Source organism: Strix uralensis, chromosome 3 (assembly GCF_047716275.1).
Source record: "Strix uralensis isolate ZFMK-TIS-50842 chromosome 3, bStrUra1, whole genome shotgun sequence".
Lineage (NCBI taxonomy): Eukaryota > Metazoa > Chordata > Aves > Strigiformes > Strigidae > Strix > Strix uralensis.
Window position 1 is genome coordinate 68,211,471 of NC_133974.1, and position 27,288 is coordinate 68,238,758.

At 43.3% G+C, this 27,288-nt stretch overlaps 1 protein-coding gene across 12 annotated transcripts in view; it reads right to left on the reverse strand.

The window, feature by feature from the left end:
* HIVEP2 (HIVEP zinc finger 2) overlaps positions 1-27,288 on the reverse strand; it is a 142,859-nt gene that overhangs the window by 77,776 nt on the left and 37,795 nt on the right. Inside the window, exon 3 of one of the 12 annotated variants that reach the window (XM_074862709.1) lies at positions 67-257. The exons of the other annotated variants lie outside the window; for them this stretch is intronic. The gene's annotated coding sequence lies outside the window, so the exon portion shown is untranslated. The remainder of the gene's footprint in view (positions 1-66; positions 258-27,288) is intronic. 12 annotated transcript variants of the gene reach the window in all.

A 27,288-nucleotide genomic window follows, 5' to 3' on the forward strand; every position in this document is an offset into this window, starting at 1 on the left:
CTCCTTCTGCAAAGCAATTCATTTTTCCATAAACAGTTACTATTTAGCAAGGACAAAGCAACAAACCCGACAGCCATCTGTGTAAACCAATTTAAAAGGCTGGTGATCTCATAAAATTTTTCAAACTAATGCTCTCCATTTAACTTCTGTCACCCCATCCTGCCCCAGCAGATGCTGGGTTCGAGCAGGTCCTCGGGCGAGCGCAGTGCTTCCTCTTTAGGGAAAGCTGGTACTTCAAAGCCGCAGAGATTTCAAACCTGTGAAAAGAGCGTGTCAATGAAAATACCTCGGCATATATGGAAGCAGGGCAACCTAACCGGCAGCCCACGCGCCCCAGAAGGTGTTGCCACAAAGGTCTGCGCTATCTTTGCCGTCTGAGCTTCCTAGAGGTATGAGGTCAAGCACGCATAAAGGTTCAGGCCACCGATGACAGCACAATCCCTGCTGAAGTGTGTTCTTTCTTATGACCTGGAGAGAAGTCAGCACAAGCACAGATGGCAACCACATTGGAAAGGAAGATAAACCTGACAGCCTTAGAGCAAAACTCAAGAATCCACATATAGCGCAGCTATCCTGTACGCACCCGAGGTGGCCACAGCATCCACGGAGCCTTCTGCCTCTTTAGACTTGAATCTAATGAAGCTTCAGGCAAAACATGCAAAATAAAATACCAAGTAAAAGACCTACAAACAGCTGCAAGTAATAAACACCCAAGGCTATGTCTTGCACCAGGTCACTTGCAGAACTGCCCTTTATTCCATTTACTGAAGTCAGTCAGAGCCACACAAGAGCTGAGAGCAGGACATGCCAGGAAGATGTTGGTGATACCAAACCATTGGTCGCACAACAGAAGGAAGTACACAAACTCGTTTACAAAGGCACGTGGACTACAAACATTTCAGTATCAAAGAAAGTAACTGAAAGAAATGTATATTCTCTTCCCATTTCCAAGCATCACAACAACATAACAGTACATTGGCTTTATTTAAGTGGTGGAAGGAAGTGTTCGCTTCTCCTTTATATAAAGATGATGTTTCTAATCCATGTAGTGCAGACACGGTAAAAATTACCTCCCACAATGCCAATGCTTGTTACATTGACTCTTTTTAACTGCATTTTCAGTCATTACTTTGCTGTTTCCCTTCCTCAAAGCCTGATATTTGTGTGCCTGACAGTTGTTTGCTTTAAAATAATGGCTGGGAGGCAAAGGTAACTTGCCCTTCTGACCCAGGGCATAATTGTACAAGTGTTTGTGCAATAATAACCCATTGTACACATAAAGTGACATTTCTCTAATTGGCATTTGCTGAACACAAGGGCACCCTCCGCAAACACAGTGACTTTTTTATTGGCACCCTCTTTAATTATCTCACTCTCCCTAACACAGAATCTCCTTGCTATCATTAGAGAAGAACAAACTGCTCCTCACCACAGCCACAGTAATACTATATATTTCATATTACGTATCTGTGAACACTATTAAAGATTAGCCTTAAAAGACAGAGTAGTATTAACAGCTGTCCTGGGAATTTGTTACAGAAAAGGGAACAATTCTGACCTTTGAGTCCATGCCTTTTCGATACGCTTCAGAACAAAAGTTCAAGCTGCATCTCATTTCAGTTTGTCACATCTTGTTGCGTGTAAAAGTGAGGACAGAAATTTGAGAGAGGCCGGGCTGGTGCTGCTTTCCCTTGCCTTTAAGTTCTGCTGTGTCAACTGATGCTGGCACAGGCAGTGTATTTCTCTGCTTCCTTTGTTTTTGTCTTTCCTTGGTCACTGCTTTGAGTTCCTACCCAGACATCTCCAACAGCTCTCCTGTTGGTTGCCACGTTACGTAAAATTTCAAAAATGGCTTAGGAAACATTTAAATCTGTGCTATCTTGGCAAGTGGTTAATCCTCGAAGCAAATGCTACTTACACAATGGAGTGCCCGCGTTTCCTAGCCTGCTGTGGAGATGCCGTGCCTCTTCTCGTGAGGCTGGAAGGAATGAACAACGCTTTGTAACATACCTCTGACTTTCCAATTCTACTATATAAGCATCTTGTTATCAGTTTTTATAGGGAAGGAAAATGGGAAAGGAAATTCCTGGAAGAGATTACAATTGTCAAACAAGCTTTTGATATCTGTTAAACAGCTGAAGCATTAATTTTTTGGCAGCGCTGTCAAAAGTCTATGAGGGCTTCCTGGCTGCAGTGGAAGAAATAGTACATTTAGTTCAACTACAAGCTGTACTTTTTAAAAAATCCATATGAAAACAGACTCATTATTCATTTTTCTGTTAATATGTGTTTTTGCCCTGCAGTTTCAATACTATTTTTTGTAAGACCTTGCAGTCTCAAGAAAGAGAGAGCAACTTAGAGCTAACGCTTTAATAAATTCTTGTTTATATTATAGTCAAACCAGAACAAACAAAATAAAGCTACAAATGACATTTTTATAGGAAGTCGAGAAAAAGATTCATGTGTCTGAATATTTTAGTTACAGTATGGTAGGCATGATTATTATTTCCTGTAAAGCTAAATTGTAGCTTTAAAGAACTGGAAGAAGGCTACTCTGGGAATAGAGCATTGATATGACTCGGGCCTCTAAAGAGCAGCTAGATATAAATACCATACAATTTTAATGCAAAACTTCCTTCAAGTATTCTGGGAATTTTACAATGGAGCAACGGCAAGATATGGCCATGAAAAATCAGTCTGGAGTCTTGAAAATACCACCATGTTGGATTTCTGCAAATGTCTCCGTTTGTGGTAGAAAGTGCCAAAAACCTTCAGGAAGAAGGCTTGCAGTGAGACAGGCAAGAAAATTACCTTTTTTAAAAGTGATCATAGAATGCCGGAAATTAGGAAAAGGAAATGGCCAAAGTCTATTAGATCATCTCATATGCAAATAAGAAAAATCTGTGTAGTATATTTTACAATGTTTTGTCTAGGTCATTTTTGAGTTACTCAAACTCATCAGCCCTTCTGGTTTCCATCAGGAGAAAGACCTTCACCGTAATGATTTTTCTCCTGGTAGTTAACCTAATACTCCTTCTGCTCATTTGCACCATTTCACTCCTTTATACCTCTTTGAGACTGCTATTCCCTTTAGGTGATCTTGGCTTTGATGTTTTTAGCACTATGCTATCTAATTTAATGTCAATCAGAGTATAAAATGCTAAACTAAGAAAAGCAACTGATCTTCTGATTTGCAACCTTGCTCCCTCTGTAACCAGTGGCAAGCTTCTGGTGGAATGAGACCTGAGCTCCTGGACAAGAGTCAAGAGGGTGAAAAATCGCCACCGTTCTCATTTAAAGACGGGCTGTATTTCATTGGCACATGGCCCTCATCTTTACAGAGGATTAAGATCTACTAGCAAAGCAACCTCAGAGGTTCCTATTCTCTTTACTCATGTGATGCTCCATGATTTGGTTACACTATGAAAATCTGGTTACTATTACTTCTCCCTGCACATTAGTGAAAGAAGGTTTAAAGTGGTTTGTGTCTCCTAGTTGTCATAACCCCATTTCTTTCTCATTCCCAAATTACAGATTTACAGATTAAGATTTCTGGCTGGCCTTTGTATATGGAAATGGAATTCCCTGGAAGGGAGGAAGGAGTTTCACACTGCAGATTGATATCCTACCTCCCAAGCAAGAGACAGCAGATGTCAGGACCTCACAGACTGACTTTGTATCTCCTCTGTCCCTGACCAAAAAGATAGTCACAAGCAGCATGCAGAGCAATCCCCAAACATACATTCACTTCACTGCCTAAAGTATAAATAAGTGCACAAGAAGAAAATCTTCAGAGAGTCTGTCCTTGAGTATGTAAGTTTGTGAAAACAAAATGACTACGTGATAAGGAATTCCATTTTTTAAGTTAGTTGCTGTTATGTCTAACTAGTAGGGTAGGAACTAGCAATTGTGCTTGAGAAAAAGAAAGGCTGGACAAGTTTCTGGAAAACTCCTCAATGCTAAAGGTCTGTCTGCAAAGGGACGAAGACATGACATGAAACTACAGACACTTGGCAAACTCCACAGCAATCTTGAATTAGTGCCTTGTACTGCACACGTTATTAACTATTGCAGTATCATGTAAATCCTTCACAACAGTGATATTTTTGAAGTACCAGTGTACTGTCAGGTGTCCTGACATTATCAAGGTTCCTGGGGATGTCAGTGCATGACATTTCTTTCTCGCCTCCTTTACACCAAGTTTCCAAGCCAATCTGAACTCCCTGCGAAGGGCCAGGATCTGTCTCAGGAAGACTTTAACCTGGGTTGGAATGAAGCTTCTTTCCTCGCTGTTTCCTTGGGGTACAGGACCTCTTTATCCAGAACAACCCTGTCCCTTCCTCACTCCTATCTCAGCATTTATGTATAGCTTTGCATCTGAAAATAGGAGGCTGGTAGGGAGTGCTTGTGGCTGCAAGCAGATGGACAGGGACTCTGCACTGAGTCACTGGCAGCACACCACTCGTTGAGCTGTTTGAGGTCCTGCACAAAAAATGTTCACTTTGTGGCACTAAAGAGAAATACTACCAAGAGCAAAAATCCCTACAGGAATTACTGCACTGTGTATATACAGGAAACAAAACCGGAGACGAAGAAAAGACTTTGCCACAGTTTACAGGAGCTGGTACCAGTCTACTGACGTAATGGGGAGGTACCTTCCCATCTGTACACAGGCTTCACCTGTAGTATTTTTCTTCTCTCTTCTTCCCCATGTGCAAACAAATGGGTGGATTCCTTTCAAACTAACTTGATGCCAGGGTAACATTTACAAATCTATTAATTTACTGACAGCCTGGTCCTGGATCTCTAACAGTCTTATGAAAGTCACTGACCACTTGCAGGAAGGACTGAGCTGATGAGCAAAGTTTTCAGGGCCAAGGTCATCAGGCACAGAGTGTGCAGGAAGAGCTGAAGTGTTATCTGACTCATTCATTCACATTATTGTACACAATAACATCAAAAAAGATGGAAGGCTCTTCATTTATTTTATCAATAGGATTAAAAAAATTAAATAGCACAAAACCAAAATACCAATACCTTTTTTCACTTTGCTAACTTTTCTTTACTCTGTATTTTCCTTATACTATTTCACTGCATTGCTTTTCTTCCTCTTCACTCTTTATCACTCCACTCACTACAAACATCAACAATGTTTGTGAGTAGCTACTTATTTTTCCCTGCAGCAAAATAATGTCTAAACAGCTAACCCATATTTCCTCCACGACACTTGAAGAAACAAAGCCCAAAACAAACCAGTGGAACTATCCAAGCCCTTCCTCACACAAGCTGACCAAAACTGGAGTTTCCTAGTATCTAGGAACTGGTTCATTGATTTCAATGGGACTTTATGGAAACACAAAGATCACCCTGAGAGATCAAGTATTTATGACTATAGTAAAATGATTCTGAACTAACACAATCAAGAGATACTGTGTGTCCTGAAGTAGTGAAATCACTACTTTGCCTCATATTTCAGAATACTTTTACAGCATATAGCTGGCTCACAGTAGCAACATAACTCTACTTGCGTTAATGACCTTGCTAATGACTGAGCAGCACTGCCTGCTCCATACAGTCACTCTTCAAACAAGATAGTGCTGTCAGAAGGGAGGGCCATGGGCAAGGTGAGCTTCGTATTACCTTTGCTGTTCTGCCTATCCCAGCGCACCTCTTTATTCTCAAGAGTATTTAAGCACTGAGAGTACTTTGTCAAAATGATACAAAACTATTAAATACCAATTCATTGTTATGACCCTCAACAAATATCCTGACGCTACAGCAGCTGTACAGAGTGTGCAGTCATAGATTTAACAGGTAGGAGAGAAATGAATTGTATTTAATCTTTAAAAAAATTTCAAAATGAAGCCCCTGATATTCCCGTGTCAGATTCAGTCTCTGTTTTCACCTCCCAGGTATGGTAATTACAGTCCTGTGCCCACTGGGAACTAGCTGCACACTGAAACACCAACACGCTTCGCTGGAAGACGGAGAGGTTTGCCAGTAGGCTTATTACAAGATGCAGCAGCAGATGCTTTGACTTCCAGTGAAAGTGCAGTATCCCTTGCTCACAACACCTAATTATTTTAACTAGATTAAATACCTGGTTAGCTATTGTCCAGGGCAACTGACAGGATTTTAAAGGTGGCCACTGAACAGGTGAAGGCTCTTCTGGAAAAACAAGGCTTTAGCCACCGCAGTCATTGTTCCACAATTCAAGCTGTGCAAGCAGAACTTGGTGCCTGCACTGACTGTCGCTGAAGTCAACAGGGAGTAGGCATATGAACCCAGGTATCCACCTGGTGTGACTTCACTGCAGGGTCAGCACACCTGCATTAGTTTGTCCTCAGTGCAACACCTCTGTCACAGCACACAGGGAGGTACCTACACACAGCGCCACACGTCAGTTTGGACTTCATCCCTCTGCCTTGCAGATAGCCCCAGTGCCAAGCATCAGGAAACGGCAGGCAACTTGTTAACGCTTTTTCCTAGCAAACAACAACCCTTTCTGAAATGTTCTGAAGGCCTGTGGAGCTGTTCTGGAAAGTTGGTGATGCTGAGCTTTCGCACAAACGCTGTAAATGAAAGCTACCCTAAAACACTATGAACTACCCTAAAATACAATCCCCCTAAAAACAGGGGAAAAGGGGGTCAAAATTAGCCAAAAAGACATTCATGTGTAGCTGGCCATAATGATTTCTAGAAAGCTGTGGCAAACAATACATATAGCAACATCAACCAGTTAGCAAACATCACATTTTCTAAGCACAGTACCCCAGGAAAATTCACTGAATTTTAATGCAAATTACTCAAGATTCATCAAGCTTTTTGTGCTTAACCTTTTACAGATTTTGAATTATATAACTAGTTTGTCATGAATCACAAAGTCTTACTGAAGTGACTGAAAAAAACCCCAAAAGATATAGAAACAAAGGAAGAGTATGCTTGTAAATCACAGTTCAATGAAAACCTTTTCATTTCCTCCCCTCCCTTGATCTTTCAAGCCTCTTTTTAATTGCTGCTTCTCTTCCTACTACTTCTGTCAGATGCAGTTCTTAACCAGCACTCAATTAGCCAGAAAGCAGATGAGGAAACCTGCCTCAGACCCAGCATGTGTGTTGTACCAAGCACCTGTCTGCAAGGAATGGAAAGGTATACCTAACCTGTATGGCTCAGAGCGAGGGCAGCCACACTACGCCAGCACATGCACTGCCACCGAAGGTAGCTTTATGTAAGCACTGTGTCAGCAGATGCACAGACGTGGGTTAACTGGCTCCTGCAGGAAGCCTGGTTTCATTCATTAACTACGACCTCTGGGCTAGTACATGCGGAGGAGGAGACACACAGGCAAGTTAAAACGAAGCTCCTGATTTCCCTCTGAAAGTTTTCAAGTCTCAAAATCCTGCAAAAAACCCAATCTGCTGTCACCTGAGTGAAAAACAATAGTAGGCACTCAAATAAGTAAGACTCGCGTGAGAGTTTGCCAGCCCAGCCCATGCAGAGGGCCACCTGCCAACAGGAAGAAGTGGTAAGGAGGAATTTGGATCCAGCTGCTATCCTCCCTCAGCCAAACAATGCCACGCAATAAACAGCATTAAGGACTTTTCTTAATCATCAATCACACCAAGAGCATCCATGTCTGTCATTTTACTCCCTGGTTGCCTGGAGAAGGGCTTGAGAGACTTCTGAGCTCGAGTTCACAGAGAGCTGATCTCCTGTTTCCTATCACAGCTGTATCAAAGGGACTGAGCCTGGGAGAGAAAGGGAAGAACAGGGGGGAAAGAAGAAGAAATGACAAAGTGCCTCGCTGTAGGGCTGACTCAAGCTGCTAAATTCATCACAGGTAACCCTCACAAAAATCTCGTAGCTGTCTTGCAGCCCCATTTCGCATGTTAGCTTCTGACAGAAAGGCAGAGTGGAAGGAGAAAGAGGGGATACTTTAGTCTCTGCAGTCCTTATTTTCGTAATATGAACTACTGAACACCAGGAAACAAACTATGGCCGCATGCTCAGTGGGTCACTGTGGCAGGTGCAACTTAACCTTAAAACCACATAGCCTACTGCACCTTCAGATTTAGCCCAGATAGCACCTGGGTTAAGCACTCCAGTAAATCCGCTCGCTGCTCAGGGGCAGTAACAAAAAGGGTTAAGAAAACAATCAGGCTGCAGCTGAAAATTCCACAGCACTTCCCTCCACAGAGCTGCAAACTGCACGTCTCCCTGGGATAAAACAGACCGACGAACTGCCCTAAAGATCAGCCAGTTAAACACATCGAAACGCCACTGCCACCAGCGGAGGCATATGGCTGGAGAGCTCGGGAGAGTTAGTCAGAGCATCGCGGTCGCTTGGCGGTCCTCCGGCGCGGCCGCTTCCCCAGCGTCCGGGGGAGCCTACCTTTTGACTACGCATCGGAGCCGGATTCACCGCCTTGCAGCCGAGGAACCCCCCTCTCCTTCCTCCCCGCCTTGGCCCCCGGTGAACACCCAGTATCTGGGTACTACCTGCATTTATCAGCAGAGCCATCCCGTGTCTTCAGTCATTCAAGGAATTTAACAGCCTGGAAATTCCTGTTGTCCATTATTTGAGGTCACAGATAAAAGCTAAACAGCAGCCGTGACTCCCATCAATCATAAGTCACTCACTGATAGAGTGTATGGTAGGAGACCTACTGATGTAAGCTAGTCACCAGAGAAAATACCCACTGATGACGCATATCCAGGCACAAAAATAGTTACAGGGCCCCCAAAGGGATTATTCAACAGCCTACATTTAGATATTCTTACAAGAGACCCGCAGTCAATTTGCTGCTATTAGATGGCTGGGGAACATTGAAGTTTAAGTTTCCTCAGCAGACATAACCACAAATAGCTGGTTTAAATAAGCTACTGCAATTACAAGCTGTTTTGTAAATTTTAACACTGCATTATAGGGATTAAGTCTAAACAGAACCACTGGCTACAAAATGCTGTATAGCCTTTGCTCTTACTATTTACCAATTCCTTCATTATATTAGCCAGCAATGAAAAGAACAATTTAAAAATAATTCACAAATGCTCAAACTAAGTCCCCTGTGCTACCCAAGAGCAATATTTGTTCTAAAAATAAAATCAGTATATGTGGTGTGGGGTATTTTGGTGACACTTCAACGCTATCTGGATCAACTTCTCTGTAAAATACTTCTGGCTTAATTTTTACCCCTCTTTGGCATTTGCCTCTCTACGACTCAAAAAAAGACCTGAATAGTTAATTTTTCTTACACAAATCAAAACCAGGCAAAGGTAAATTATCAAAGACATGCAAAATCATGTACCATGCACCTGCTTTGAGCAGGGGGCTAGAAAGATGACCCCCAGAGATCCCTTCTAGCCTAAATTACTCTATGATTCTGTGCAACTGGATTTTTTTTGGCATGCGTATGAAGTTAAAAACATAATTCTCTAAATTAACCAATTAACTGGTAATCAGTTAACCCTTAGTCAGTTTCAGGATCCTTCTCATGCCCTCACAGCAACCAAACTTACTAGGAGATACCTGAGCCTACTAACACTGCTGATGGCAAAACACTGACAGCGCATTTATGGCAATATTAAAATATTCATTGTTTCAATTAACTGGTCTTAACAGCCAAGCCCCCTTTTCAGAAGCAATTTTGGTGCTTAGGAGTCTAAAAGTTAATGACTTTCTATTGCATACTTAAAATCTAAATATAGGAAAGTATTTTATGACTCCGATGCCTACTTCATTGACATACTTTTGGAAAGCATTACCTAGCCAAACAAACACTCAAGGATTTGTAGTGTTTACCCTGTAAAGCAAGAGAAAGAAATATCCCGGGATACAAACTTCTACCTTTCTTCATCCGTGATAACATTGTTAAAAATAACACCGAAAATTATTTTTAGCACAACTGTTTTGCAAAGCCCTCATGTTTCCCTCATGCATCTGTATGCTGGCAGTCCACATGGCCTAATTTAACAGCCCTAGGAAGAAATATTCATTGGTGCCCTCTAGCTGATTATCCTAACCAATTTTCTGCAGACACCTAGCACCGGTCTCTCTTTTCTCCTCCTGTCATTCCCGGGTCTTTCGCTGTGCCCACTCAGTGCAACGCCCTGGAATAAAACAATTTCCTTCCTACAGAAGATGTGACAGTCAAAACATTCAAATCTCCTAGTGCTCTCAATTGTAGGAGCTCTTACAATAAATAATACAAGTGTCATGAAAAATAGAAGAGATATAAAGGTGTATAGTATGGAATCACCAAGAACCTGTGAAGTGGCAAGTTTGCAAATTCCACAGGAAAATATAACCTGCAACGTTTCACATGAAACACACAAAGCTTCTCATCCCTTCAGAAGTATTATAATCCCCCCTTGGTCAGGAGCCTTTAAACAGCTTCTAAGCCATAAATTATGTTTTGCCACCCATTCTGAAATTCACGTTACGTTAGTCAGTGATGGATCAGACAGTTTCACAACTCACAGCCTGGGACCTCCCTTTCGCCATCACGCAAGCCTGAGCAAGTGGAGACCTTGCCTCATCTTTCACTCTGACATCTGTGGAAGGGATGCGCTCCCCGTTCCACCCACCGTGCTCCCCTTCCCTCTCCCCCCAGCCCCTCTCCGCGAGGGCTGTATCAGGTACAACTGAGGTACACGGCCCCATCAGCACAGCGCTGCATGGCTGCTGCGGGGACATGCCTGCAGCACTGCTGCATCCTCAAAGGTGTAAAAACCATGAGGCAGGGATACCAGCACATACCCTGGACACTACCTCTAGTGTGACAGGTGAGGCAAACAAAACGATGTCCAAATCCCAAACAGGAGATCCCCTGGCTGGAAGGAAATCCCCGACAAGGAAGAACTGTCCCAGGAGATACCATGCCTGTGGTGTCCCCGGACCCAAAGGAGGAGCAGCACGAGGTGCCCTGAGCGCAGGCTGCCAGGACAGCTCTTTGGCAGCTCCACCAGTGGGTGCATCTGCTCTGAGTCACACCACCGGCCACTCAAAGGACACAAGAAGTGGGGAGGCTGCATGGAAAGCAGGGTTAAAGCTCTGTTCTCTTCCTCCTCGCCCAGTTGCATGAGGCAGAGGCTGGCCAGACCTGTCTGTCTCTGTGCATTTAGCCGCACAGATGTCTATAGCACCATATGAACCATTAATCAAAGTAAACGTAGAAGGGAGACCAGGATCTGAAGCTCAACATAAATACTGTGAGACTTACTAACTTTTAGGGCTGCATTCCTAATTCTCAAAAGGTCTGTTTATACCTTTATTGGGAAGAAGAAAGCTACAGCATACACTCTCTCATTTCTGTGTCTGAACAGCAACTGTAAAGCAGTAACTGCTCAAATGTTTGGGAAGCACCAGGCTGCTCCTGCAACATCCAGCTGTGCTTGGAAAGTTAACTTCCCACGTGCTATACGCCTGTTGAAACACAGAACACGTTAATCACAGCGGTCAGACATTTTGGAAGGGTCCTGGGGCTCTGTTTCTCTAGCACCTTACGACAACATTACAGCTAACATTACTTTCACACACATCCCCAGGAGAAGGACACCACAGGCTTGGTCAATACTTATTAAGGGGATGCAATCCAAATCTCTACATCATTAAAAGACCAAGGGGTTGTTTGAACAAGGAATAGTCAGAACCCTTTGTTCACGTAAAGCAGGCATTTTACTTCATTTGGAAAGTGAAATATTTAGCAGTTTCCTTTTCTTCTTTTTTTTTTTTTTTTTTTTCCCCAACCAGCTGTCAGTTCTGTCAGTTCTCATACAGGAGACCTAGCACAAGGCTGATTTGTGCAACTACTTCTGGAAGCCAACAGACTTTTCAAAAGCCTGTTTTATTGAAACATAAAGGAACCCAGAAAACCTTTGTACAGAATAGGTGCAGATGTGGGAATGTGACAGATGGGCAGTGAAGGTGTTATCTATGGGGTAAAAGGAGATGTGGAAAAATGAGGACCTGGTAGGAGCAGCTTTTACTGTTCCCACCAGTAAAAATGTATTACTTTTCAATATAGAGAAAAAATAATGGAAACGGGTAAAGGACAGAACAGGAACCATGACGGTAACTAAATGTACCCATCTAAATGAGAATAAAAGAGTGCAGAGAAGTCCTGTTGTAACAAAGCTTCATGATAGTTTTAAAAATGCCATATTTGAAGTAGGAAGTTGATGAATTCTCTCTTACTGATCCAGGAGTACCCAATTACAAATATGCATCAATGTGGTGTAAGAATATTGTTTATGAAAAGAGACTATTAGCTTTCCAAACAGACAGTAAGTGAACAGCCCAAACTAGCAAATTATTTTTTAAAAGTTTCTAGATCTTTTGAAACAAGGGGCAATATTGGAAAAGATGTTTGGCTCACTGAGGATGGAATAGTATGGAGCATTTAGTCACCGTGTCATACAACATTAGATAAACCAGGACACTGATGTCAGAAACATAAAAATAGTCACGCTATTCTCATTCTGCCTGCACATCAATCTCTTAGGGCTTTTCTCCCAATGCTAGCATTGGCAAAACAGGTAATATTGATTATAACTGAAAAGCAAAATTAAAATATTATAGAAGTAGAGGCTTCTGAAACTACATAATGATTTTTCTCTATTTGGAAGTAGGAATCTGATACTTCCCTTTGCATGCAAACACCCCTGAAGAAATCTAAGATAAAATCTAACAGTGGATGGTGGTGGTGGGAGTTGTGCTTATTTTAGATATTTAACATGAAAATCAACATTTTTATTTTTGGAAATAAGTACACTTAAAGTTAAATTTCAAATTATCACTACCTATTATATAGTCTAAACTGGTTACATTTGGTAGCACAGTTAAGAGTAAATTACAGGGTTTATGCCAAAGTTTTAAAGCAAATCAAGCCATGAAACTAAGGAAAGCTGTTGCCTGAACACCTGGAACCAGGTTTTGTTGAAATGAGAAATTAGCATTTGATAGCAGTAGCTTCTTCTACAGATGCACCAAAAGGATCTGAGGGTTCTTCATTTCACTGTACTCAGTTTGGGTCTGTTAAATAACTAGCTTGTTTACAGTTGAGTCACTCTAAGTTGAGGAAAGTGTACTTTCTTATTCCAAGATATTACTTAAAAATACTTTTGAGTTCTGTTCTTTACCAAAATTCTTTAAAAGTATTTTTACAATATGATGAAAAATAATGGTGGTCTCAGCAGCCTGTTCACATCATATGTATGCCACTTGACTTGAAGGACCAAATAAAGTTAACCATCAAAACATGACAGGTTTATTCTACATATATTTTTCTACAGTGACTGCATTAGTGGATAAGGGAAGAGAAATTGATGACATCTATTTTAACTCTGTAAGGTCTTTGACACAGTCTCACACAACATACCCATCCCCCTACACTGGAGAGATACAGATTTGATGCATGGAATGTTCAATGAATAAGGAATTGGCTGGATGGCCACATACAGAGTGTTGCAGTCAACAGCTCAATGTGCAGTGGAGATCAGACCCTCAGGGGTTTGGGACTGATACCGTTCAATATCTTTATTAATGACATAGTGGGATTGAGTGCACCCTCAGCAAGTTTGTGGATGATACCAAGCTGAGTGGTGCAGTTGAGGGATGGGATGCCATCCAGAGGGACCTTGACAGGCTTCAGAAGTGGGCCATTGTGAACCTCATGAACTTCAACAACGCCAAGTGCAAGGTCCTGCAGTATCAGTAGACTGGGAGATGAATGGATTGAGAGCAGCCCTGAAGAGAAGGACTTGGGGATGTCGGTAGATGAAAAATTGGGTATGAGCTGGCAATGTGCGCTTGCAGCCCAGAAAGCCAACTGTATCCTGGGCTGTATCAAAAGAAGCATGTCCAGCAGGTTGAGGGAGATGATTCTCCTGTGAGACCCCACCTGGATACTGCATCCAGTTCGGGGGTCCCCAGCACAAGACAAACATGGATCTGTTGGAGCATGTCCAGAGGAGGGCCACAAAAATTATCAGAGGGATGAAACACCTTTCCTACAGAGAAAAGCTGGGAGAACTGGGGTTGTTTAGCCTGGAGAAGGCTCCAGGGAGACCCTGTCGTGGCCTTTCAATATATAAAGAGGGCTTATAAGAAAGATGGAGAGAGACTTTTTACCAAGATCTGTAGTGACAGGACAAGGGGCAACAGTTTTGAACTGAAAGAGGATAGGTTTGGATTAGACATAAGGAAGAAATTTTTTATAATGAGGGTGGTGAGACACTGGAACAGGTTGCCCAGAGCAGCTGTGGATGTCCCATTATTGGAAGTGTTCAAGGCCAGGTTGAACAGGGCTTTGAGCAACCTGGTCTAGTGGAAGGTGTCCCTGCCCATGGTAGGGGGTTGGACTAGATGATCTTTACACATGCCTTTCAACCCAAACCATTCTGTGATTCTATGATTCCAGTGCACAGTAACTAGGAGTACCTAGGAGATACTGTAAAGCCTTTTATTTCTTTGCAAAAAATACAATGACTGCAAACAAACTATTCTGAAATCACATTCATTTCAGTTTGAAGTTTGATTGCAAATCTGCACAATCTTTGATTGTTCTCAGGTGCTGCCAATAAAAAGCCAGTTCTGAATGTATAACCATTTCTAACTCCATCTAGAGTGACTTGGGGTCACCAAAAGTGGGGTGTGGAAAAGGGCAGCATAGGAAACACTGCTGTCCTTCACCTTTATCTTCTCAGCATCCATTCCTGATTACCATGATGATGTAACATAGTACTCAAGTGCGAACAACCTTGCACGTACAAGATCTGATCTACACTTTGCAGATGCAGTTTCGTGCTCTGGCAAGGTCAGTCCAATGGTGAGCTGCGACCCCAGCCATGTCTCCTGCCAGCTCTAGAGTCTGCCTGTGCCCATGGGGAGCCAATCCAAGGTGCTAACCCATTAGAAATCCCAGGCCACCCAACCACTCACTGCCCGTCCAGCTGCCCAAACCAGTCCAGCATGGGCTCAGGCAGGAGGTCACAGAGGACAGGTAGCAGAAGCAGCCCCTCCAGAACGTGAAGCCACAGCCAGGACAGTGGGAAACCCTTCCTCAATCCCCAACCACCTGCTTGTTCCAAGTTTCAGCAGCACTGGAAAGCCACGGCTGCAGAGAGAAAAAAAGACCTCTCAAAGTCAAGGGGTGTTTCAGACATTGCTGCTGACAGCTTCAGCGAGGACCATCAGGCAGCCAGCAGGACCGGGGAGGAAGTGCAGGAGGAGGAGCGGGGAAGGTCTAAACCACCCCATGCAAAGCAGAGAGCCCCACCTTGGCTGCTGGCAGCCTGTCTGCTGCACACACACCCCCTCCCCGCCCCCAAAAGGGGAACTGGCCCACGGAAGGTGAATTTAGCTCTGTGTTGATTTGCTTATTAGGCCTGTCCAAAACCAAGTATGTCCAATGTTTCAAAACTGCCCACTTCTGATATATTTCAAAATGTTTGTCCATTTTTTTTCCTTCATGCCAAAGCACACAGCTGAAATCCATGAGTGGTTTCCTCTAAAAGAGGTGGCTTCTCTTCCTGTTGCAAGATTTTTTCTTATTACTCAACAATCAGAAAAAGAAAGCAAGGATCAAACTCAGAATGTATTCTTCAAAAATCAAATTTATTGATAAAAGCACAAGTACCATATCACATTGTTTCACCTTTTTTTTTTTTTTTTAAACAACACAGACAACAATATGAAATCTTGTAGAGACTCTCCAGGGATTTCTCCTCAAACAACAGTTTCTCTCATTAGTTATATTAAAATTCCTCTCCCTGGGATTCCCTCAAACCACCAGCTATAACTGTTATCTCTGAAATATGTTAAACCAAGACGAAAGCATTACCTTGTCTATTTGGCAAAAGAAGAGGGGGATTTCTCTCTGCTCTTATGGGAATGCCTACTGAAATCAAAGTTTTTGGGTTGCTCATGCTTACACACTCATAAATTTGACTCTTTTCTTACTGACATCTCCTTTTCTTATGAAAAGTTCAAAAGTTCAGTTAGCAACAATCTGATGTCTTAGCTTGTTGCACAACCCTCTAGATTAGTTAATCAAGAAATTAGAGGACTACAACGCATGGCAGTACATACACCGCATTCAGTATTATGAACTGCTGATAATAAGCTTAAACAAAAATGCCAACATACAACTTATTTACGATTTTAATAATTTATAGTATACATAAGTAGCCTATCTGTAAGAAGTTAGACTTAATCTCTAACAGACTTCCTGCTGCTGTGCTGCCAGTCTCTCAGTACAACTGTGGCCGTTCTTAATTAAATAAATAATTTACTCCGGAAGATTTCATTGAGTACCAGCCACAAGCACCAGGGCTGGGTGAAAATAAATCACTGCCAGCGGCGTGCCAGCACTCCTTCCTAGAATCTACAGAAAACGGTGATTTCCCTACAGTGAACATTTTGCATAACCATTCTATACAGTTTAATTGATCTCTGCCATAGCACAGCAGTAAAAACCCCTCCATTTCTGTGTATTTTAAGAGAGTACTTCATGTTCTGTTGATTTCATTCCCTCTATATTTGGCTGACTTTTTCCATCATTTGTGCAGCTTCTGGTAGAGAATCATCTGCCTCTTTATTTTTTTAATTTAGGGTTAAAGTCCTCCTCGTTATCACTTCTTCTGTCGCTGACCCAAACCCATCCTTCAAAGATGGCATGTCACTGCTTTGAGTCTACAATAATCCCCCGCTTTGATTTCCACCATACTCCTATCAACTTTACCAAGCAAACTCAAGTTACTTCCTCCTCTACTCATCTACTCTTATCAGTACACACAAAGCCAGCTTTTAATGTTTAACATTTACTGCTCTATACTGCTATTCAGGCATTTTCATAACTGCAGAAAAAATGAGGAAAATTCCCACTTTGTGCTGTGATATCGATCTATTTTAAAATCCATTGCAAGATCCCACAATAAATATTATGGTGTGACTTCAATACCTGACAGCAGTGTAAACATCAGCAAATTTTCATGGGCAATCACAGGCATCTCAATTATCTGAACACTGTCTCAGTTACCAAAAGGGCAGCCTGACCTACTGTATGGTCAATGTCTTTCTATGCGCTAGTGATTGTAGAAAACCTGCACAGAAGAATGAAAGTCCTTGGGTGCTCCTTCACAGGAAATTTCTCCCTACATTTTTGTGTTCAAAATGAAAGATGTGAAGCGACTGCACCTGTGCAGAAGAGCTCAGTCGGTCTGGGGGTCCAGGCTCACCACCACCTGCCCCATGCCCCAGAGCTGAAAGGTGGGCTCCTGGTCTCCCCACCAGATCAGGTTTCAGTCACTATTCCCCAGTCTTCAAAAATATTTGTTTTTTCTTGACAATTGGCATGTAACACTTCTGATGTAAAAACATGCCAATATTTCAAGAAAAAGCCAACCACCTAGATGGGGCTGCCCCACTGATGAAATAACAAAGGAAACACCTTCTTCTCTGCATACAATTTACCCTAAGGCATATAACCTCCCAAGCGCTACCAGTACTTCACAGCTCTCAAAACACTGTTTGACCACCTACCACTTTTTGACCAACTGGCTGACCCAGAAAAGCAGAAGAGAAACAATGGCTGCTGCAGGGAGAACGTGGTGAGCACGGCCTGCAAACCAGCACGCCTCTGCGCGGGAAGAAGTCACTCACTGGGCACAAAGAGCGCTGGCTATGGCTTGCCCTGGAACAAGTGATGCAATAGGGGTCGGACCACAGAGGTCACGAGAAGAAAGGAGAAGAAGAAAGAGCACACCAAGGGAAAGAGCTTTCTGCTTCTACTGCAGTTAACTCCCCTAAATTTCATCCCTCCTCCTGGCTCCCCAGTTTCCAAAAATAACCTATACAAAGGCAAGAACTGCAGAGGCAGGGAGCCTTAAAAAGAGCTGCAGCTGAAAAATACAGAAAGGTGGTAAGGGAATTGAAAAAAACAAAAAAAGACATGTTCTTTTTGGAAAAGAACAGTGACATCTTTTAGTGTGGAGGTATATCGGCAGAGATACAGGTCAGTAGCTGGAACCAGCATCCATGGGGTCTCAGGTCCTGGGGGCTGGTACAGGCGGCTGCAGCAGCAGAGCAGCCAGAGGGGATGGGGGGGGCTGTTCAGCCTCTCCCAGGGAGGCTGGCAAAGGTTGGACATTTCTACCCTCACGTGCTGCAGCTCAGCAAACGGTTTCTGTTTAGGCAACCACACATTTTGTATGTCTGGTATCAGAAAATGCTTGACATTTTTCCTTAAAAGTAAAGGCGCCTTAATGTGAAAAATATCTCTTAATGACTAAGAAGAGAGTCAGCAGTGAGCATTTGCACCCAAAGAATTCAGTTCCTCCCACATCAAAGCAACCTCTTGTAAAACTGATTATAAACAAATTAACAAACAACTAGTGTGTCTATCAAAAATAATTGTTTTACTGCTGGAAAAGAATTAAAGACTCACAGGACCTGAAACAAACACTGAGAGTTAAATCTGACTCCTAATGGCCAGACTGGACACCAATGTGAAAGAAGGACAAAAACCTCCTCCTGTCATGCAGAAATGGCTGCCCTGCTCACACGACATCTGTAGAAAAGGTGATTTTTCTCTAACATCTGAGAATTAAATTCAGGTACAGGTTTAGAGATTTGGGGTTACACAGACATCAGCCGTTTTATTTCCACCTCAGACTGGCTTTGACTTCAGGTGATTCAGCCTTGTATTACAGCACCCCACGGCCACATTAAATTTTTTGCTTCTGTTTTTCATCACTGATCAAAATAAGCAAGTATCAGCACATCTCTGAGTAACTACAGTACGATACAGGAACACCCCTACTCACTCCACCAAAGGCGACACGCCTGTGCTCACTGTCAACAGGTTTGTTTTCACCAACATTTCCTTCTTGTGCCTCTCCACCACTTGCTTTCTCTACAGCAGGAAAAATTATTAAGGTCTTCAGGTAAGCTCAGGTCCCCATGCTTTTACCATAAAAACATTCATCTTTATTGTAAATACTACCACATACTGCTGTTTTTAAGATGCGACTGCCCAGTGAGAACCATGCCCTTTCCTGTACAACAAACCACTATTCGAATGCACATTTATCCACCTCTGCAGACATTCATATCTTCTCTCCTAGACAACAAATTTCACTAAATTTCAGTAATTACATTCTCACAAGTCTTGAGAAAATTTGTATCTGGCTCTGAGGAGGAAAGACAGACCGATGCCCCGAGGTCAGCCCTCGGGTATTGCACGGCCACCCTGCAGCCTCCCCACTGCTGGCAGCCACGTAAAGGAGGTGGGTGAGAAGGTACCAGCAGAAGTAGGGAGGTGATAGTCCCCCTGTACTCTGCACTGGTGAGGCCACACCTGGAGTATTGTGTCCAGTTTGGGGCACCTCAATACAAGAGAAATATTGAGGTGCTGGAGCGAGTGCAGAGGAGGGCAACGAAGCTGGTGAAGGGCCTGGAGAACAAATCCTATGAAGAGAGATTGAGGGAGCTGGGACTGTTCAGTTTGAGGAAGAGAAGGCTGAGGGGGAGACCTCATCACTCTCTACACCTACTTGAAAGGACATTGTAGAGAGGTTGGTGCTGGTCTCTTCTCACAGGTGATTAGTGACAGAACAAGAGGGAATGGCTTTAAACTGCAACAGGGGAGGTTCAGACTGGACATTAGGAAAAAATTTTTCACAGAAAGAGTGGTCAGGGAGTGGAATAGGCTGCCCAGGGAGGTGGTGGAGTCACCACCCCTAGATGTGTTTAAGGGTCATTTAGATGAGATGTTGGGGGATATGGTGTAGGGGAGAACTTTGTAGAGTAGGGCTGATGGTAGGACTCGATGATCCCAAGGGTCTTTTCCAAGCTGGATGATTTTATGATTCTAAGGTGGAGGGGAGAGGGCTATGGGAGAACACATACTGGTACCACTGCCCACAAAACAACCTATTTCAGGGAAAGGGTATTTCTCACCTTTGCGGTTCAGGAGGAAAGTTTAAAAATATAACGCAAGTACAGCCCAAGTGTTTAGAACACAGGAAGCAGAAATGACAGAAATGATTTGGAGGTTTGGGGCTTTGGGCAGGGTTTAAATCTCATAATTCCAGATCCTCCTCTTCTCTTTCATGCTTAAGTAATGATTTTCAAATGGCACAGCTAGCGGTGCCCATGACTTATTCCACAGCAATCTTCTTCAGCCTCCTATCATGATGAAAGTCACCGCAATCTGAGAAAACATCCCCTGGCAAACAATGGCAGTAAGTGGGCCAAGCCATGCCTCCTTCAGAGAAGCAGGAAAGCCATTGAGGGAGAAGCATTTTTAGGAGTGAACTTGAGGAGAGTGGGAAGGAGACAGCTTCACACAGCCTTAGCTGCTTCTCCCAGTGGAGCAAAAATTGAAAAGGAAAAACACCACAAGCCTCTCATCTTCTCCAGCTTGCCACAAAAGAGGGGTGTATTTTTCAGCAGGATCTGGTGAGTCTGACACTGAACTTAGCTCAAGTGACATGAAATGTTAATGTTTAGGAACAAAGTAGGTGGAGAGGAGGAGGAAAGAAGACATTCATTATCTGATGTTAGAATTCATTCAAAAGCTTCTTTTCACAGCCAGAACTAAAATTTCCATTCAGCTGTTTATTTCTGGTAGCCTAGATAGCTTGAACAAGTGGAAGAAGAGGGATCTAGATGGAGCCCTTATCCCTGCCTGCATGGCAACAGCCCTTCCTCAGATACCTTCAGAGAGAACTGGACATGTTTTTCTGACTGCCAGTCTTCAAATGCAGGATGGGCAATTCCCTCAAGGATATTCATACTGGCTTTAGGCTTCCTGTCAAGGTGCACAGAAGAGATCTGCCTCCAACCATCCAATCTGGTGCCTGCAGCAGCCTCCTGATGTGGCCCCACTGCTCCCCACCAGCCCCCAAAACCTCCACATGGAGAATGTCATAAGGTCTTGCTGCTACAAACTTAGAAGCTACTATTTAAAATTGGCTGGACCAGTGTATGAAATTAATTCATGTGTGTTTTCTGTATTTTTTTCTGTTCATGTCAATCTGAATTCTCCTCCCTCATCACTTTGCTATCCTCTCCCATTTCATGTATTTTCATTTTCTTGCTCTTTTTTTTTTTTTTTTTTTGTCTACATCACATCTGAAAAACAACTCTTCTCTCATAGGCACCAGAGCATCATCTCTTTCCTGTGCTGTGCTCTTCCCAGCCCCCTGTTGTTTTTCTGCTCGCCCTTCTGCCTTTGCTGTTTCCTCACTCTTCCTGTCCTTGATTTCTCTCCTCCTTTTCTTCTTTCTTTGATGTTCCTCTTGGTGCTTTCTCTTCATCCTTCCTGCCAAGCTGAATGTGGTGCTCCACTGGGAAGGTGCTTGCAAACAGCAGCTAGCCTGTTGGGAGGGTTATGCCAGGTCGGGACACCTACACAGGAATCCTTCACCTCCCTTACTACGCTCTGGCTGGAGTGATTCCTTCTCTTCATTCAAGGTTGTAAGCACAGTCCTCCATCAAAAGTCAGGAAAACAGAAGTGCCACATAATTTGGGAAGCGTATGCTAGTATTTAATGAGGTACATCTCTTTTTTTTGCTTTGAAGGACTGTGCAGAAACGAGAAGCCACAACCACAACAAATTTGGGAAAGTGTCAAATGCAGCATTAGCAAGTGGCTCAGGCTTACCAGTGCTGCTCTCCCTAAGAAAGTGGCTGTTTAAAAATGACACCTTCTTACTTTGCAGTCTGTTGCCTCGAGGATGAAATCCATCCCTTTGCACAATGCCAAGACAGGGTCATTTAATAATTTCAATTCTACTTATTCCCTTAGAAAAGATTTACCCATGTTGCACCGGTCTCCTGAACAGGGACAAATTTCTCCCAAGTAGAATCTCAAAGACAGGTTTCCCACTTCAATGAAAGCAAGCCCTGTTTTTAAGAAAAAAAATATTCCTGTTGCTAGTCAAAAAAAAAAAAAAATGATGCAGATAAGAGAGACAAATTTTATTCCTCCTGGCACAGCAAGAGGAGAGCAGTTGACCAACTTCCAACTCCAGAACTATATTCTCTCCCCACTTAAACAGAGAAACCTCACTGAAATCTATAGGCCAGATCCACTGATATGTTCTGGCTGCTTTGCCTGTTTTAGCAATGCAAAGCAGCTGTAAATCCAGTTTAACTTGCCAGTTTCTGTCAGGTTTACCATGCCAGATTAGCACTGCTCTTAGTCTCAGAAATACCAACATCTGGAGGTTCCCCCACCACCCAGTCTGACTTTAAACCTTGGAAATATGCAATTCATCTGCCCATCAGCACAGCTGGCAGGACCAGTCTTAGGTAGTTCTCTACCCTGAGCAAAATATATTTGTCACAATCCCCCATCCTACATTCACGCAACCAACGGAGCAGATCAAACAAAATTCACGTAATGATCAGCTCTCGGTTATTTCCTGGCCAACTGCCCAGTTGCTCCGGAGGGTGACTCCTGACCTTGTCTGGGAGCAGGTGCCTTCCTAGTGCAGGTCTGCGAATCTGAGTCAGCTGGCAAAACAAAACACACCGTTTCCTCATACTTCTATATTTCTTTGGATGTCAGGAAACAGCTCAGTCTTGTTTCCTGCTCCTCAGCCAGGGGAGGTGGGGGAAACTGGAGGTGGATGTAGAGAAAGGCAGAAAGCGGGCAGATCAAAAAGATTAAGGAAAATAATAATAATAAAAAAACCCAAACACTGTTTCACTCTGCTCTGTAAAGCAGTACATCTTGGAAAAAATACTCCCCCCCGCCCCAGGCAAGTCTTTCTCTCCAGGGATATACAACAGTCTCAGGAATTAATAGCATTTTCTTGCAACATTCAAGTGCTACTGCACTTAGTCTTATTTAAAAAAAAACAAAACAAAAAAACAACAAAATAGCCTCTTAATTTGCTTTTTGCCTGAGAAAACCACATGTAAAAAAGAATCAGAGAGAATTGGGGGGGGCAGGTGTATTCATGTCAGTTCTGATTTTCTAAGAACAAAGGCTTTACTTTGTATATAAATAAATAAACAGGAAACATTCGGCATGTTTTATTTTTCCCCAGCTCACTCCCAACCCCTCACTCTGAATGCATTAATACATACACCTTCAGCACAATCGGGCTCTTCGTGTTGCCATGGAACTGAAACCTTTTGCAGTTTAGATGGTGATGTATGCCAGGAAGCATACTGTTCTTACACTTCCTATAGCAGAAGCAAAATCACTGCATAGCATTAACTCCCTTAGTATTTAAGGCATTTGGTGTCTTTCTTGTCTGCTCATCTTCACACAGAGTTTGCTTTTTCTATCTTGCCACATGCAAATGAATCACATTTGACATAGCTATTCTCGTCTTCGTGAAGTCAATAGCTCACATGCTGAGCACACTGTAGAAGGTCCACAAGACTTCGGACTTTCCCTATTTAATAAGAGGCTGTTTGCAGGCATGCAGCTGAGACAAGGGCTGGAGAAAGCATACGTATGTGAAATATATGTGGATACATCCAAGTATTATATATCAAGGTAGCATTTAAGCAGATTTTTGAAACCTAGTTAACGTATTTATTGCTAACGCTCTTGACACTCATTCTGAATATTCTTTTGTACCCATTTGTCCAGACAACCAAGTTACAGTACAAAGCTCCTGCAGCAGGCACCAGATCTTTCCACACTTTTCTTTCATAACCTAGGCTAGTGGGATTTCAATAGTGAGCGCAGCTTTGGGCACTTCAGTTAGAGGAAAAAATCAGCCAGTACAACTCTGTGTCATCTAAAGATTCAGCCTACTGTGGTTAACTTCAGCAGAACTGAGCTTTTTGCCAAAGCTTCTGAAAATGGCTGTACACACACTGCAAATATGTAGATTTTTATGTTCAAGGCATAAAAAGGGTACACAAATATCCAAGTTAATTATAAAAAGATCACCATAATTAATAAATAAATAAATAACCATTCATGTACATAAACATTGGATCTGTACCTGCAAAAACAGCTGGAAGCCTGTCCACGGTCTAAAGCCAGCTTGAGGCCTTTTTGTGCAAAGTTAAATATTTGCATAGTATTAGGCTTAAAATTAAAGCAATTTCTGAAAAAACTTGCTGACTTGCGTATATGGAAAAACAAGAGGGAATTTAGCTTCCTTGCACATGGGGGCAGATTCCTGGGATGCCTTCTCCATCCCATGAATTCCTGGACAGCAGAGAGACAGACAGACTACCAACCGGGGAATTCCCCTCTTGCTTTCCGGAGGATTTTTTCTGTGGGTAGGAAAGAAAGGCAATGACCCAGGTAGTTACTTTATGAAGAAGGCGTTTGTTGCTTAGGTGCTTGCCCCTCGACCACCTGGTAACACTCCTTCCTTTTAGCATTGTCCCCAGCACAGAAAAGGTCCATTCACCCAGCGCCTCCGTTCAAGCAGCTCTGCCCGGTCCTGGTGCCACAGGTGGCCTCCTCCTGGCCAACAGCTCCCGGGGGCTGGGCCAGTCTCCTGGCCGCTAGTGGGCTCCGGCGGCCACCTGCCCCGGGGACTGCTCATAGAGGGGCTTTCTGAGGCAGGACTCGGCCCCCAGCATCCCCAAGCTTGCCAGCAGAAGACACAAAAGCTCCGCTGTCTCTCTGTCTGGGTCAGAGTGAAGCAGCTCGTCCCCCGTTCCTGGGTGCCTGCGGGTGCACGCCAGACCCCGCGAGAGCCTGTGTCTTCAGGTCCCCTCTCCTGCCCTCCACCGAGGGAAGAGCCACGCTGACAGAATAAGCTCCTTCTCCTCCTTTCACCGGCAGCAATCATCTGACAGTCGCACATCCCCATCACTGCATCCATTACCTCGGGTTCACGTAAGGCTCCCCCCATCAGTTTTCTAGTTACAGGAAAATGTATATTGTGCTGTGATGAAAGGCCAGTGCAATGTCAAGAGCATTAAAAGGACTCCAGAGACTGATTAGAGTCAAAAGGGAAAGGATTTATGATGGTTAATAAAGTTAAATCTGCCAGAGTCCTGCTTATTCTTTCCAATTGCAGGTAACCAGATCTTATAGGAAAAATTATTAAAATTTTGCAAGTTATTACTGTCCCCTCTGAAAGAAAACCTACGTTTTGCCATGAAGCACCTGGCCAGGAGAGAGCCCTGCTCACCGTGGCATCTACACTGACCCCGAGGAGGAGAGGAAGAGGGGACTCGTCACCTGCCCAAGTCCTGGGCCAAGCAGCAAGGGCCTCGGTACCAACAGATCTCTTTAGCACATGTGTAACCTGAACGGTCCCCAGAGGGTCTGCAGCCAGACCGCACCTGTGACACCGGCCTCTGGTCGACAGCTGGGACAGGGCTGGGACTTCCACCACCATGAAGCACCGCACAGCGTCTTGGCAAAGGGCACGGGCAGATGGAGGAGGAAAGCTTCCCCCTCTGTCAGCACTGCACATCCACATGGGAGAAGGACGAAGCAAAGAAGGAAGCTCTTGCCTCTCATGCCCCATCTGGTGTCACGTATGCACCTTCTGCTGAAGAATGCAACCTAACTGGACTCCATAGGACTGCTCTGAAACTTGTTTTAAATGCTTTATAATCTAGCATGCCCAAAAGTTGACATAATTTTACAAGATGTTAATAATTTTCCACATTGAGATAACACCACCAAGAGCGAGCAAAGGAAAGTGGTGAAGGGCCAAATTTTTAAAAAACTATTGGGAATTTTGTATCCCTATCTAAATTACATGCACTTTATTGGATCTCAAGTTTTTATTTCTCTACCGCTTAATAATCACAAATACATTATATATGCCCTTTCCATTTTGTCATTCTTTCACTATATTACATCAAAATTAATTTCCTGTGGAAGTGTGTAATCTTTTCAGCTGTGACTGTCTCAGAAGCTTTTCTGTAATAAGCAGAGCCTCGTCCTCCGGCAGGCCGATCTTTGATGAGCTGTGCTCCTGCAGATTAGTTTCCTGAAACGTTTGCAAAGGAAAAACAAACACGAAGACCTTCACTTCCTTCTGGCTCCTGCATTTACAGGTCAAAGGAAATTTCATTTTGATTTGGGTAGATGGCAAATCCGTGAAGGTTATTACTGTGTATCAGAAGAAGCCTCACAAGGTGCGAGACACAGCATCCCTTGCTCTACAGCTCATTAAAAGCACAGCAGCGAGATGGCTGCTTGCTCTTTGTGTCCAGGGAACATGGAGATCTGCAAGCGGTCACCACTCTGACAATCACCTTTTCCTGCCACCTGCCCTCGGCTCTCTGAGAGGTCCCCTCCACCAGTGAAAAGCTGCATTCCACCAAAAAAGTGAAAATGTCAACCAAGACGCATTCATGCTTTTCATGACGAGATACCTATGACAGCAGGAAAGCAGACCAGATGGCCTGCTGGGTCCTTTCCAGACCTGTGTCCCTGCAGAACGTAAAACTCATCTTCTTCAAACCAGCTTTCCATTACCAATGCTCCCACACACATCAAAACAACTTATTTACAAAAACATATATCAGCAAACAATTCTTAACATATAAAAATGAATCATCTCAGAAGAAACAGGAGCAACAGAGATTATTATTTCTATATCCCTTCTGAAAGGGTGCTTAGATATGGATGATAGAGGAGACAGCTGAACAAATGCATTAAAAAGTCTGCAGAGGGTCATGTTGAGGGTATTTGGCCAGCAGGGATTACTGAGGGTAGCAACACAGGCGTGCTAGAAGCCCCACCACAGCACAAGCAGGATCAACACTCTCTCACTTCAGTGGGAGATGTCACCTTCAGGAACTTCTCTTCAGACTGATCCAGAGTCCAGCCAGATTTGGAAACCTCTTTACCATTCAGCACACAAGTCACCTGAGTTGTGAACTGCTCTCCCAAAACACAGTAAACTGATCGATGAAGCATGACCTTTCTCTCCCACTCTCTGTAAGACTTCTATTTTGCTTTCCCTCTCTCACATCACTGACATAGCAGCAAATCATTCACATTTCTGACAAACATTGTCTTCAAGCTTATATATAAAAATACAGTGTATTAAACGCAGATATATACTTCTGGAGCAGTCACCTCATCACTTCATAACTTCTGAAACTAGACAAGCACTTTCCAAGTCCTCTTCTAGGTTATTTTGGCAATCCGTTTGCTTGTAATTCTGTTTTATGCTTTTACCTTTAATACTTAATCTCTAAAAAGTGGCTAATCAGTAAAAAAAAATCCATGCAGGGAACATCACTTAAACAAAAGTCCCAGGTGTTACGTGCAGTGTAATTCAACTCCCATCAGCATGCAGAAACATTTTTCCACCAGCTTCAGCAGGAGT